Here is a 13,484-nt window from a genome sequence, read left to right as displayed (position 1 = left end):
GCTGATGGTCTGGCTGGGGCATATCTCTACATTAGGAGTGTCATACCCCCCACACCTGTCCAGTACCTGCCCACACTCATGGCTGTTGAGACAAGCATGCAAAGGACTGGGCACCCGTGAGGATCCTGCACTGCTAGTTGGCCGGGCCCCTTGGCTGATGTCAAGAAGGACTGTCACCACTTTGTGCACCCACCCCACCATAAATGCAGTGCCTGTCAGCTGATTGAGGATATGGATACACCCCTGGCACAGTGGTTGGTCAGGACCAATCACAATGCCCTGACACCCCAGCTACGAAGATCCAGTTGTCATGTGCTGGGAAGCAGGTCTAGGAAGTAGGTGGCCACACAGTTTTAATTGAAGACGTCTGCCTTGCTACCACTGACTTTATGGCATTACTCACACCTGTGTTGTCAATCCTGCCCAGGTGGACACAACCCATGGTCGACATCAGTATACCTAGCATCCATGCAACAGCTATCCAATGGTGCCCACCCAGAGCCACCATGTCAACACATGAGAGTGAGTACTCTCCCTCATGTGGCTGCTGTGCTGCCCTCAAGCACCTATTCCCCTCAGGGTAGGTCACCACCAATATGCGTGTCATTAGGGGGGTCAGGGTCTGACAGGCACCTCTCCCTCGTTGGGAGGACATCCCCAGCTGGGCTTCCACAGTCTTCCAGGCCTTCTGCAGTGGGTGCTCTGTCATTGACCCCAAGGGTCCGCACTTGCTTAGAGATGTCATGCCAAATTCCCTTCTTCTGATGGGCGCTGACCTGCATGGGTGACACAGACAGAAGAACACAGTCATGTAGGGTGGAATTCCTGGGACAGTAGTGGACAGCACACATCACATTTCCACACCCACAAGTTGTCAGCCAACATACCGCTCAGCCCCTCACCCATGTCCATGTTCCATTCACACTGCCACCTTTTCAAGGACCCCATGCACACAACTCACATACAGGGCAATGAAAATGGATGCACCTGCTGCTCTGGTGCCACATGCAACTGTCCATACATGGGCAGGACCCCGTCCACAAGCTGCTCCACTCCTCCTGGGTGAAGGCTGGGGCCCTGTCTACTGCTGGATGTGGCATCTTTGCTACCAGAGTCAGTACACAGCAGCACATGCAGTGGAGGTCTTCAGTGTATAAGGTTCAGGAGTCAAGTGAGCATGAGCACATGAAATGGTGGTCACGGCCGCCGCGGACAAACCTGTAACTGTCGGCGGCGATCACCATTGGCTCCTGCCTCCCATTGGCAAGTATGAGCCAATGGTGAGTAGCACAGCGGTTGTGACCGCCTACCGCCATTATGTGTTACGCCGGTGGGATGATCTCACTTACACCTGTCCCATGCATGCAGACAGGTGCCAACCATTTCACATTTAGAATGTGTGATGTGTGTGAACTTTAGTGCGTTATATGTCTATGCTGCACAACATGTTAACACCTCTCCTCTGTTCCCAGGTACTATGCACGGTTGAGGATAAAGAATGCACCAGTGTACAGGCCCCAGGTAGATCTTGCCAACCTGGAGGAGTGTCACATCATTGACGGAACCGTGTGAATATAATGGAACTAGTGCCCCAGTTGGAACCGGATCTGTTGCCTCCTTATTCAATCCTAATGCCATCCCTCCAACAGTGCTTGTGTTGTCAGTCCTCCACTACCTTGCCTCAGGCTCCTTCCAGGTCACAGTGGGCCTCACAAGTGGAATGTCGCAGCCATGTTCAGCAATGTCCTGAGGGATATACTATGGCCCTCATTCTGACCTTGGCGGGCGGCGGAGGCCGCCCGCCAAAGTCCCGCCGTCAGGTTACCGTTCCGCGGTCGAAAGACCGCGGCGGTAATTCTGACTTTCCCGCTGGGCTGGCGGGCGGTCTCGTTCAGACCGCCAGCCAGCCCAGCGGGAAAGAGGCCTCCACGATGAAGCCGGCTCGGAATCGAGCCGGCGGAGTGGAAGCTGTGCGACGGGTGCAGTTGCACCCGTCGCGTATTTCACTGTCTGCGCAGCAGACAGTGAAATACATGTAGGGGCCCTCTTACGGGGGCCCCTGCAATGCCCATGCCAGTGGCATGGGCACTGCAGGGGCCCCCAGGGGCCCCGCGACCCCCCCTACCGCCATCCGGATCTCGGCGGTCCGACCGCCGGGATCTGGATGGCGGTAGGGGGGGTCAGAATCCCCGCGGCGGTGCAGCAAGCTGCGCCGCCGCGGAGGATTCAATGGGGCCGCGGTACACTGGCGGGACCCCGCCAGTGGTGCCGGTCCGACCGCGGCTTTACCGCCGCGGTCGGAATCCCCATTGAAGCACCGCCGGCTTGTCGGCGGTGCTCCCGCGGTCCTCCGCCCTGGCGGTCAAAGACCGCCAGGGTCAGAATGAGGGCCTATGTGCCCTGATTAAACATATGTCCAGCTACATCCGGTTCCCCCGACGTGCAGATTTGCAAGTTTGCCCGCTGTCAAGGCTGCATTCTATGCTCTGGCACACGTCCCACATGTCATAGGTGCCGTTGACAGCATCCACATCACCCTGGTGCCACCCAGGAGGAATAAACAGGTGTACAGAAACCACCAAAAAATTAATTTCATCAATGTGAAGGTGGTTTATCTCGCGGACCAGTACATCTCCCAGGTGATGGCCAAGTACCCAGGCTCTGTGCATGATTCCTACATCCTGCGGAACAGCAGGGTCCCACACATGATGGCACCACTCCAGAGGGACCGGGCCTGGCTCATCGGTATGTATCCCTGCATATGTGTGCCCATCAGCTCACTGCACCCTTGGGTCCCTGCCCTCTTGCCCTCCCAGTCCTGAAATGCCTCTTCCCTTTATGCACACAGGTGACTCTGGCTATCCCAACCTGCCCTGGCTCCTGACACCCGTGAGGCATCCAACCTCAGCTGCAGAGGACCGTAACAATGAGGCCCACGTCGTACTAGACGTGTCATTGAGAGATACTTTGGTCTGCTGATGTGCAGGTTCCGGTGTTTGCATGACTCTGGGGGTGTGCTGCTCTACAATCCACGGAAGGTGTGCTAGATCATTCTGGCCTGCTGTATGCTGCACAATCTGGCCCTGAGGTGTCACATCCCATTGCTGGATGCAGAGGAGGGTGTATCTGTGCCAGTGGTTGATGAAGAGGAGCCGGGGAGTAATGAAGAGGAGGGTGATGAGGATACAGCAGACTCTAGGGGTGGAGCTGATTCAACATTACTTCGGCTGAGATGCAGGTATGTGCAAACTCTATGGTATGTGTCCTCTACAACTGTTTGCCTTGTCCCTGATGCCACCTGTTGTCTTTGACCATTTACGGTAATGGTTGCAGACCTGACTCTGAGTGGGTTAGGGGGGTCATATGTGCCCTTCACTGAGGTAGTCACAGTGTACAGGTTAGGCCAATGGTCAGGCAGGTGTTGTGCTAGTGCACTAGTGCCATCAATGTATAAGTGGAATGTTCCCTGAGTTGCCACTGTAGATGCTATGTGTGTGCCACACAGGGTTGTTGCATGTGTGCAGCATCCATCCTGGGAGTCGACTTTGGGTGGCAGTGCAACATTGTTGTTGATGGCAGCGGGTATGGGACCAGGTCTGGTGCTGGGCGATGTGAAGGTGGGACCATTAGGTTGGTATGAGTCGTATATGTGTATTGGTAGTGCCCATATGGTTGAGGACCTGCCTGGCATATCTGCCCGGGATACCTGTTCCTACAGTGCATATGTGTGGAGTTGGCATCTGTGACTCCTACAGTGATTAATGTCCCTGTCTTGCTCTCCTTTCAGGACAATGTTGTGGTGTTCTGTGCTCCCTGCCTGGTCTGTTGCCTCCATTGACACATATGTCCAGCCCCTGCCTCCTCGATCAACCTCCTGCCATTTTGCTCTCCTCGCTGTCACTCTCCCATGAATGTGCTGGACGATGGGTTGCCACTTGTACATGTATTGGCAGTTCCATACACACTCATGGCAAATGAACACGACATGGGCTGTGCTCAGTTGTAGTTTATTTGTGATGTACAAGTGTGAGGGGTGATGATTGGGGTCATGGCACTGGAGATCATCAGACTGCTAAGACCAGCTGTAGGTAGTCCAGGTCCAGTCTGCTGGCCATGGGTAGATGGAGATTTGGGAGTGGACAGTCAACAGGGTGTCACACACAAGGGAGAATGTTTAGGAGAGGGTCACATCCTGGCGGTGGTCTTGGTGTGGGCATCATGTCTGGCTGGATGTCTACTTCGATGTCCTCGCTTGTGTGGGGGTTCCTCATATACAGACCTGTGGCGGGTCCTTCATGCCACTGTCTGCCATTGACGTGGAGGGCTGTGATGGGATGTGGCCAGTGGTAGGAGACAGCTGGTGGGTGGTGGACTCACGCATGACAGTGGTCATTTCCTTAAGCACCCCTTCAATGGAGGCCATTATAGCATTGTGGGCCTGCCAATGTTGCATGGCCTCCTGATGGTATTGCCTCTGCAGCCACTGGGTATCCTGCACGGTGGTGAGGATCTGGGACACTGTACCCTGGGTGTGCTGGTACACACCCAGGACTTGGTTGAGGCCCTCCTGGTCAGTCAGTTGGTGTGGCTGTCCCAAGCCTTGGGTCACTGTTCCCCTCCCACTATCCCTGGCCCCTGAACCTGTGCTCCTGCCACAGTGTGCCTACTCCCAGTAACAGCAGGGCCATCATTGTCTGGGTTGGGTGTCCTTGACTCTGGGCACTTTACCTCGGGGCACAACTCAGACTGATGAGCTCCTGGGGCTCAGGTTTGGGGTTCTGGGTCTGGCTGTGGTTTTGTTGCCACATGGGCAGGGTCTTCAGGTGTGTCCAGGGTGGGTGTGCCTTTGTTGGACTGCTGAGTGGCCCCAGAAGGCCCAGGTAAGTCGTCTTCATCCAGACATCCTGTGGGGGCTTCATCCTGGGGAGGGCTGTCTGAGCCTGGAATCCTCTGCAGGGTGTCAGTGGCAAGGGTAACTGTGGATTGATATGGTAGATGTTAGTTGTGTGACAATTATTGTTGTGTCCCTGTTGTGAAAGCATGCAGTGGCTCCACTTGGTTCACAGTGTTAGCAAAAACAGCTGGTGCACTACAGACATTGGTTTGGATTGGACTGTGGGAGCTGTGGTTCTTCACATTGTGGGTGGCATCCATGCATTCAGGGTGTTTGAGTAGGGATGGTGGAAGTGGGGTGGTGTGGCATGCAGAGGAGGGGTGTGGGGTGTTTGGGACAGGGGGGTGGGTTGCAGTGGGTTGGTGAGTGGTGGGGTAGCATGCTGGGCATGGGTGGTTGGTGCTTAGGGGTATTGCTGACTTACCAGTATCAAGCCCTCCCCTGATGTCAGTCAGGCCCTCGGGATACATGATGTCCAGGACCGCCTCCTCCCAGGTTGTCAGCTGGAGGGGAAGTGGTACAGGCCCACTTCCGGTCTTGTTACTGGCTATCCTATGCCTGGAGGCCATGAACTGGACCTTCTCCCTGAGGTCATTCCACCTCTTTCTGATGCTTGGGTATGTGCCGACTGCTTTGACCCTGTCTACGATCCTCTGCCATAACTCCGACTTTTTGGCTATTGATGTTTGTTGTACCTGGACACCCATGAGCTGTGGCTCGACTCTGATAATCTCGTCCACCATGACCTGCAACTCATTGTCGGTGAACCGTGGATGCTTCTGGCATGACATGTTGTAGGATGGGAATGTGTTGTGCGTGTTGGGAGGAATACGGGGTATATGGCTGTGTGTGCTGGTGAGCTACGGTGTTGCTTTGTGTAATGTGTGCTGTGTGATCTTTGTTTGCTGTGTTTTGTGTGTGCTTGGTCTCGGGTGTGGCTGTGGGTGCTTGTATTTGTCATTATAGCATGTTGGAGGTGGTTATATGGTGGCGTGGTCAAGTGTGCGTGGTATTAGTATGGTTATCAGGTGTCTAAACTAGCCAATGTGGTATTAGCTACTTTCCCTTGTGCCTTTTTGTTCTGCCGCAGTGCGAACCGCCCACAGTGTCCGTCGTGCATTTTCCGCTGTGCTGGAGGTCGATTCATAATATGACAGTCGGAATGGTGTCGGCATGGTGGGCCAAGCGATTGATCAGTCACTCATTCACCATGGGTTGGCCTGGTAGTGTTGGTTTTGTTAAAAACACAAAGAGTATGGGGAACTTGATGTCTGTATTTTGGTGGATTGTGTTTTGGAACTCGTAATTCGGCGGTCGTTATTCCACCACCCCTGCCAGTAAGGTGGCACCATTTCACACAGTGGTCTTTCCCGAATACCACCAAATTCATAATAAGGGCCTATATATCTAGCAAATATGAAGAACTGTATAACTAAAAACATGATATATCTGATCCTATGCTCATTATATCTGGGCTATGTAGGAGAAACATCTAGTGAATTTAGGTTCAGATATTATGAAAACAAGTCTGCCATTAGGATTCATAAACCAAATGCTCTGTTGATATCACACTGGAGGTCTAGCGACCATAGCGAGCAGGAAATCAGATGGACCATACGAGAAAGAATTGTTCCTAAAATTGGACTAGACTCTGAGGCCATCAGAAAAAAGAGAGAATTTTTTAGGCTGTTTCATTTAAGTACATACAACGGACTCAATGAGGAAATGCCTTGGCAAAATGCTATCTAGAACGTATGGGTTACTGACATGTTGATGCCATACCAATTATAAGTCGATATAGAATAAAAAAGGGGCTTTTCATTCAGTGGGTTCATCTATTCTCTAATTTTATCACAGTATCTCAGGAAAGACAACCGAGATTACGGAATTCTCTCATGCTCCATGCTAAAATGGCTGCCACAGAAATGCTCTATGTGACTTGTGGCATCTTACTTATCTCCTTTTCTATTTCTGTGCCTCTACCTATATGCTACTGTGATTCTGATTTGTTTTTGGTCAATTTCTATCAGGCCCCCCATGGAATTTCAAATATATATTTAACATATGGTTAAGGCTTTTGGTGATTTAATCTAGTCTTTGTATCTATGTAGCATTCTTCTAATTAACAATATTTATATTCATACGGTTCTTTTTGTTTTGAGTTGGCAAATTTTTGCGTCTTTTGGCATTTTTCTGCAGTCAGTTGAGCATTCAAAACATTATTTCAGACGAGATAGTTTAGACTAAGAAACTCTGCCTGGATACATTCCAAGATGGCCGCCACTGAAAAGTTCTTTCTTCTTAATGGTGTTAGTCCATTTTACACTTCCTTGATTGTATTTGGTTAGTCAGTTTCCTATTTCCTTGATTGTATTTGATTATTAACACAAGTGTTTAACTTCACAAACAGAAGTGTGGAAGCGTGTTGTTGAATCCTTGCGTGACTGAGAGATAATGTTCAAAGCACATATGGCTCAGTAAGTAATAACATATATACAGCGCCATACGCTCTGGATGCCTGGAGGTTTTTGTATTATTTCATTTAACTCAGATTTACAGGTGAGTTGGAGATATCTCGTTACTGTTTAGAAAAGCGCTAGCTGGTTAACGTGGTTACCTTCTCTGAGTAAGCACTTGCATATTTAACATATTTATGCCAATTGCCATCAGCCTCATTCACCCTATTTTTGATGATGCAATAGGCTTCTTTTTTTTTATTATTCTGTTGAGATATATTCGTCATCTTCAATACACTATTCTTTTAGTATGTTCCCACATCTAGAAAGCATTCTTCAGGATGAGAGTGATAACGCGTCCCTTTATGTCAATTTTATACACATTAGGACTCGTTTTAGGCCAATTAATCTTTTGAGCCAGTGGTGAGACACCGTAGGACGAGATAACTGATCAATATGTCAAGCAATAGGTCAATTACGTCATCAATATTTACCACCACAATATATTTTACTTTGGAATCAGACATTAATCAAGTTGTCGACGCGACCATGACCTTTCAGCCATGAATAACCACACCTTTGTTAGAATCTTTATGAATTTTATTCCCTATTGATTACAATCTACTAGTAAAAGTGTCAATCTCAAAACCAAGAAGCAAAAGTACATAGTCACAATATGACAACTGGGATAAGATTTCATTAATGCAAAGATCACAAACATAAGGGCATAAGACGAAGTAAACATAAATCAGAATACAGAGAATATCATGTAAGTCTCAGTTCAGCATAGCACAATCTTAGTCTTGTCTATTTGTGTCAGTCAGGGTAATCACTTAGCCTAACCACTAATTAGCATCAGCATGTTGGACTTCATGCAAAAACATTTAGAACATCAATTTAGAAATTGTGTCATATGTATAATAAATGTATATATATTAATTTACATTCAAATGTTGTAAGAATTATATGTGGTTCCCAGAATATCTTATATAATCTTACATGAACATAAATAAGAGATATATATATATATATGTATATATACTTGCTGTAAGCAAATTTGGAGAGACCTACTAGTTACTCTAGATTATGATGATATCCAAATGAAACAATTCTGAAAAAACCCTTAGCTTGCTGACCGGTACACATTGTTTCAACTGTTCCACTACTTTCAGCAATAACCCTTCAAGAAATGCCACTCCAAAAGCCTCCTGAGTGGACTCCATAGAAAAACAAATATAAAGAGTAATAATCAAACACTTCTTTGAAATGGTCCAGGTAATGAGCAGGTAATGAGTCCAGGTAATGAGCAAGGGTTTTCCCTTTATTTTGTTCCCTGTTAGAAACTGGGTTTCTGGTTGGCAGAGCTATGCATCCTGTCCCAGCAGGAACCATAAACCTCATTGGGATAAGTCAGATACAGACTTTAAAGTAACCTGTTCTTACCCTCTAGTAGCTTGGCACAGTGCAGGCAGGCTTAACTTAGGAGGTAATGTGTAAAAAAAACAGTAAAACTGTGAAAACACCACACACAAAAGATCCACACCAGATAAGAAAAGTAGAGCTTAATTTATGAGCAAAACAAGACCAAAATGACAAAAGTTTAATAAGTAGAAGTTGAGATGTGAATTCATAAAGAATATCTGAAACTGTAGTGCTTGAAAGCTTAAAGTGCCCAAAAGGGGCAAACTAGCCGTGCTAGAACTAGGTAAATGCTAAGTTCAGGCCAACCACCATGGAGCACGGGCCGGCTATAGGGACCACCTTTGTCCAGCAAAAACCGTACCTTGTATGGAGGATTGTGCTGATGTTAAATCTGATACAAGGAGCAGAGGAGATGATCCAATGGTGATACATTGGTTCGGATCCATGCAGTCTGGGGATGCCTCGTTGTCAAGCCAAGCTGTTGATGATCTCTGAGCAGGGATGCAGCATTGAACCTTTTGTGATGAAGATGATGTGTCATTGTTGAGCCGTGCAGCTGGCTGTGTGAAGGTGATGGATGCACTGGGGCTGATGGTGATAAGTCGATCATGAGCCACGCAATCAGCGATGCAAAGTTCTCATCCTCAGCAGCAGTGGCAATCCATCAGCATCAGGGAGAGATGTAGCAGTTCCGATCGGTGCAGTGACGGCGATGCATGAATTTTCTCAAAGAACAACTGCAGAACTCACTTCCAAGGGCCTGAGACTGGATTGGTACTACTTGGCAGGGTAGGACTCACAGTTAGCAGAGTCCAGAAGATGTAGCAGAGGTGAGTGACGTCTTTGATGTACCTAATACTTCAGAACAGGAGGCAAGCCTCTGGAGTCACTTTGGTTCTGGGGATGTAGATGTTCAGGTCCAGTCCTCTCACTGCCAAGGAAAGGAGGGCAGCAGGCATAGCAAAGCAGGATTCCAGCAAAGCCTAGCATAGTTCCAGCAAAATGATAGCTCCTTCAGCAGCATGGAAGCCCTTCTTCCTGTCAGGATGTCCTCAGGTCCAGAAGTATATTCATTTGGTGGGGTTTGGGGCCCAGTTCTTATACTAAAGGAGTGCTCCTGAAGTGGGGGAGACTTCAGATAGAGACCTTTGAAGTGCACAGAGTTCCTGTGCTTCCTTCCCTGGCCCCAGGCACACTCCAGGTGGTTATGCAGGCCCTTGTGAGGGCTTCAAACCTAGCCTATTAAGGTTTAACTGTCAGCCCCTCCTTCCATCCTGCCTAGGATGACCCATAAAGATGTTAATGGCCTATCAGGATGTGGATGACCCATCAGACACTCCTATGCTCCCTTTGTGTGCAGCTGTCCAGAGGGAATGCACAAGAAATCTGCTGTCACCTAGCCAGATGTGTATCCAGAGACACGCAGATGCACAGAATAATTAAAGTAAGAAAATGCCAAGTTTCTAAAAGTGGCATTTTCAGGCTTGCAACTTAAAATACAACGTTGCCATAAGATATGCTTTTAGACTGTGAGTTCAGAGACACCAAACTCAAAATATCGATCACACTTAAAAGGTAATTTGGCAAAACCAATGTTAACCAATAGGAAAGGCCTTGCAGTAGTGAAAAGAACCTTTAAGAGTTTTTCACTACCTGCACATGTAAAACTTAAAAGTACATGTCCAACTTTTTAAATACACTGCACCCTGCCCATGGAGATGTCCAGGGCATCCATGGGTGACCTATATGTTTTAAAAAGCAAAGTGTGGGCCTGGAAAGGGGTAAACTTGCCAGGTCGACATGGCAGTTCACAACTGCCCACACAGGCTCTGCAATGGCAGCCCTGAATCATGTTTAAAGGGCTAATGAAGTGGGTGGCACAATTAATGCTGAAGTGCCACCAATGACATTTAATACACAGGTCTTGGACCCATGTAGTGCACTTTACTAGAGACTCTTATGTAAATTAAATCAGTCAATTGTGGATAAGCCTATTTTAGTCCATTGTAGCATGTTTTAGGGACAGATCACATGCACTTTAGCACTGGTCATCAGTGGCAAAGTATTCAGAGACCTAAAGCCAGCAAAACAAAGTCAGCACAGCAGGAGGTCAGAAGGCAAAATGTCAGAAATCCATAAGAGCAGAATCATCTATAATATCTTGCTGTAGCCAATTAGCTTTAGCTAGCATTGGTTTTACACCTCCCCATGCATAATTGTGTTTTCAACATTCAGAAATCTTTAGCAATGGTTGTATGACAGAACGACACATGACAGAACAGTGCAAGGCTTAACAATGTGATCTGAAACACGACTGCGTCTTTACCATGCATGCCTTTACCACACACACCTTTACAATGAATTCCATTATAAAAGCAAGCTTAGTAAAGATATATGTAGTAACCATATGTACAGTTCTGTCATACAAACCCACCTTTTACATAAAAAACTACCCCGCTCCTCCCCACCCACCCTGAAGCCTAAAACTATTGGCCACTCCTAAAAACCTCCATCTCCAAAACCTGTCCCTAAGCCCCTCCCCACCCTCAGCCCTACAACCCTGCCCCTGTTAAAAACAAGACCCAATCCCAGTACTAAAATCAAGGCCCCTGAGCCCTAAATCAGACTCCTACACTAAAACCTAAATTATCCCACCACCTCGCAGCTGCCCTGAGCCCTAAAAGATTCCCACACCCCTATAAAATCCCCCCCAAAGCCTGGCCCCAGACCCCGCTCGCCCTTAGTCCTAAAACCTTACCCAGGCCTAAAAACTAAATTACCCCTACACCCCCACCCACCCTGAGCCGTGAAACTGCCCCCCAAAATGGCCCCCTACAGCCCCACCCTGCCCTTTAAAAAAGAAACTCCCACCCAGTCCTAAAACAGACCTCCTATCAAAAAACAACCCTAACCACCCCCGTCCCGGGGACCTAAAATTGCCCTGCAAAACTGCCCCTTCACCCCTCCCAGGCCCCCATCCTGAGCCCTAAAACTGCCCCTCAATACTGCCCTTCCACCCTGCCCCAAAAACTACCTGGGCCTGCCCCCACTCTGGATCCTAACACCAATCTCTGCAAGAAAAACAACCCTGATCCCCTCAAAACTGCCCCTTCCCCACCCTGTCCTTAAAAAATACCACCCCTACCACCCAACCAGCCCCACGTACCAGGCCACTGTGTCCAGAGCTTCCTTCCTCTCCCCACCGTTCCCGCTGTGTGCTTGAACAACAGCTTATGCATGGTGCCTTAACCACGCATTTGCGTGGTTAAGGCACATGTGCGGTTCAGGCAAGCGTCATAACATTTGCGTACTTATGGCACGCTTAGCGTTGCCAATGTAGAAAAGGCTGCTTCTCTTTAGCAATATTTCATTAATTTAATGAACTGTTCAGTATATTTAGGAGATCACATGGAGACTAGGAAACAAGAATGATGACGTGCAGCCCTAGTCCAGGTCCTGTGTACTCTCAGAAGGGCATTCCGGAAGGGAATCAAGTCAGTCATCTGAAAGGTCATTTGAATCATTGCTTTCTTCCTCAATAATTGAGGGTTGTGCCATTCAATTTGTGGTGCTCTTTCGAACTCTTTCACCACCTACAATCACCATTAGCATGTACTAGGCTATAGTCAGACTGCGTGCCTGATGGCTATGTTCTTCTCAGCAGTGGCAAATTCTGTTTATTGGCTCCTCACAAAAGAGGTTTCTGGCCTCATGGAGCCCTCGTTGGCTGCAGCCTGCAGTTTCGTACAGCTGGAGATTTTCAACTTCCATAAAAGAGACTCAGGGGCATAGTTATTAATATGCAGGGCAGTGCAGCATGCCACCTTACTGCCCTGAACTGCATGATAGGGAAATGGAAGGAATGCACTGTACTTAACATTGTACTTTGCATTCCTATTTTTTCGCTGCACTGGTGCATAATGTGCTGCCTCGCGCCAACGCAGCCACCCTTTCACTATGGTGCAGAGGTGCCTGCATTGTAAGCAGGATAATGTGCAGCATAAGTGGCACCTTTCAGCACAAAAAAAATCAGGAAAGGCATTTTCCTCTTTCTATTTGTGCTGCAAAATGCAGCATACATAGAAAGAGAAAGTAACAAGGAGAAATAAATAATAAAGATATTTCTCCTCATTATGCCTCACCTAGGGAGGCATAGGATTTTGACGCATTCCCTGGTCTATCAGGAATATTAGTTCTAAGAATGCATCAAAATCCATGGGTGGATGTGTGGGAACACCCACACTCCACCCATGGAAAGCCTTTCCTGGGCAGAATAACACAATGCAGTGATTTAACTACGCTGCATTACTCTAGATTTATAAAGCCAGGCATGGCCACGTAAGGTGGCCTAGCGTGGCTTGATAAATCAAGTTTAAGAGTTGCACCGCTCTTGAGCCCTGTTGCATGGTGCATGGGCAACACAAAGGTTTAATGAGTATGCCCTCAGTGTGAAATCTTCACCACAACTTTGTTCAGTGGCTTCCCGATGATGAAGCCTCTGATATGCTGGCTACCTTGCCACAATTACCTTTATCATCTCAGACATTTTTCTTCAAAACTTCCTCTAAGTTTGAAGGTGAGAGGGGTTCGGGCACAATCCACGTCATGTAACCGACCGGTGCACCATTGATGTCAACCATTACCTTTAAGTATACCTCATTACCTTTATGTATACCTGAATATCATTCCACTTGATATCCATGGTTGACACT

Source organism: Pleurodeles waltl, chromosome 1_1 (genome assembly GCF_031143425.1).
Source record: "Pleurodeles waltl isolate 20211129_DDA chromosome 1_1, aPleWal1.hap1.20221129, whole genome shotgun sequence".
Lineage (NCBI taxonomy): Eukaryota > Metazoa > Chordata > Amphibia > Caudata > Salamandridae > Pleurodeles > Pleurodeles waltl.
The sequence above is the reverse complement of the archived record's forward strand: the minus strand, read 5'-3'. Positions refer to the sequence as shown.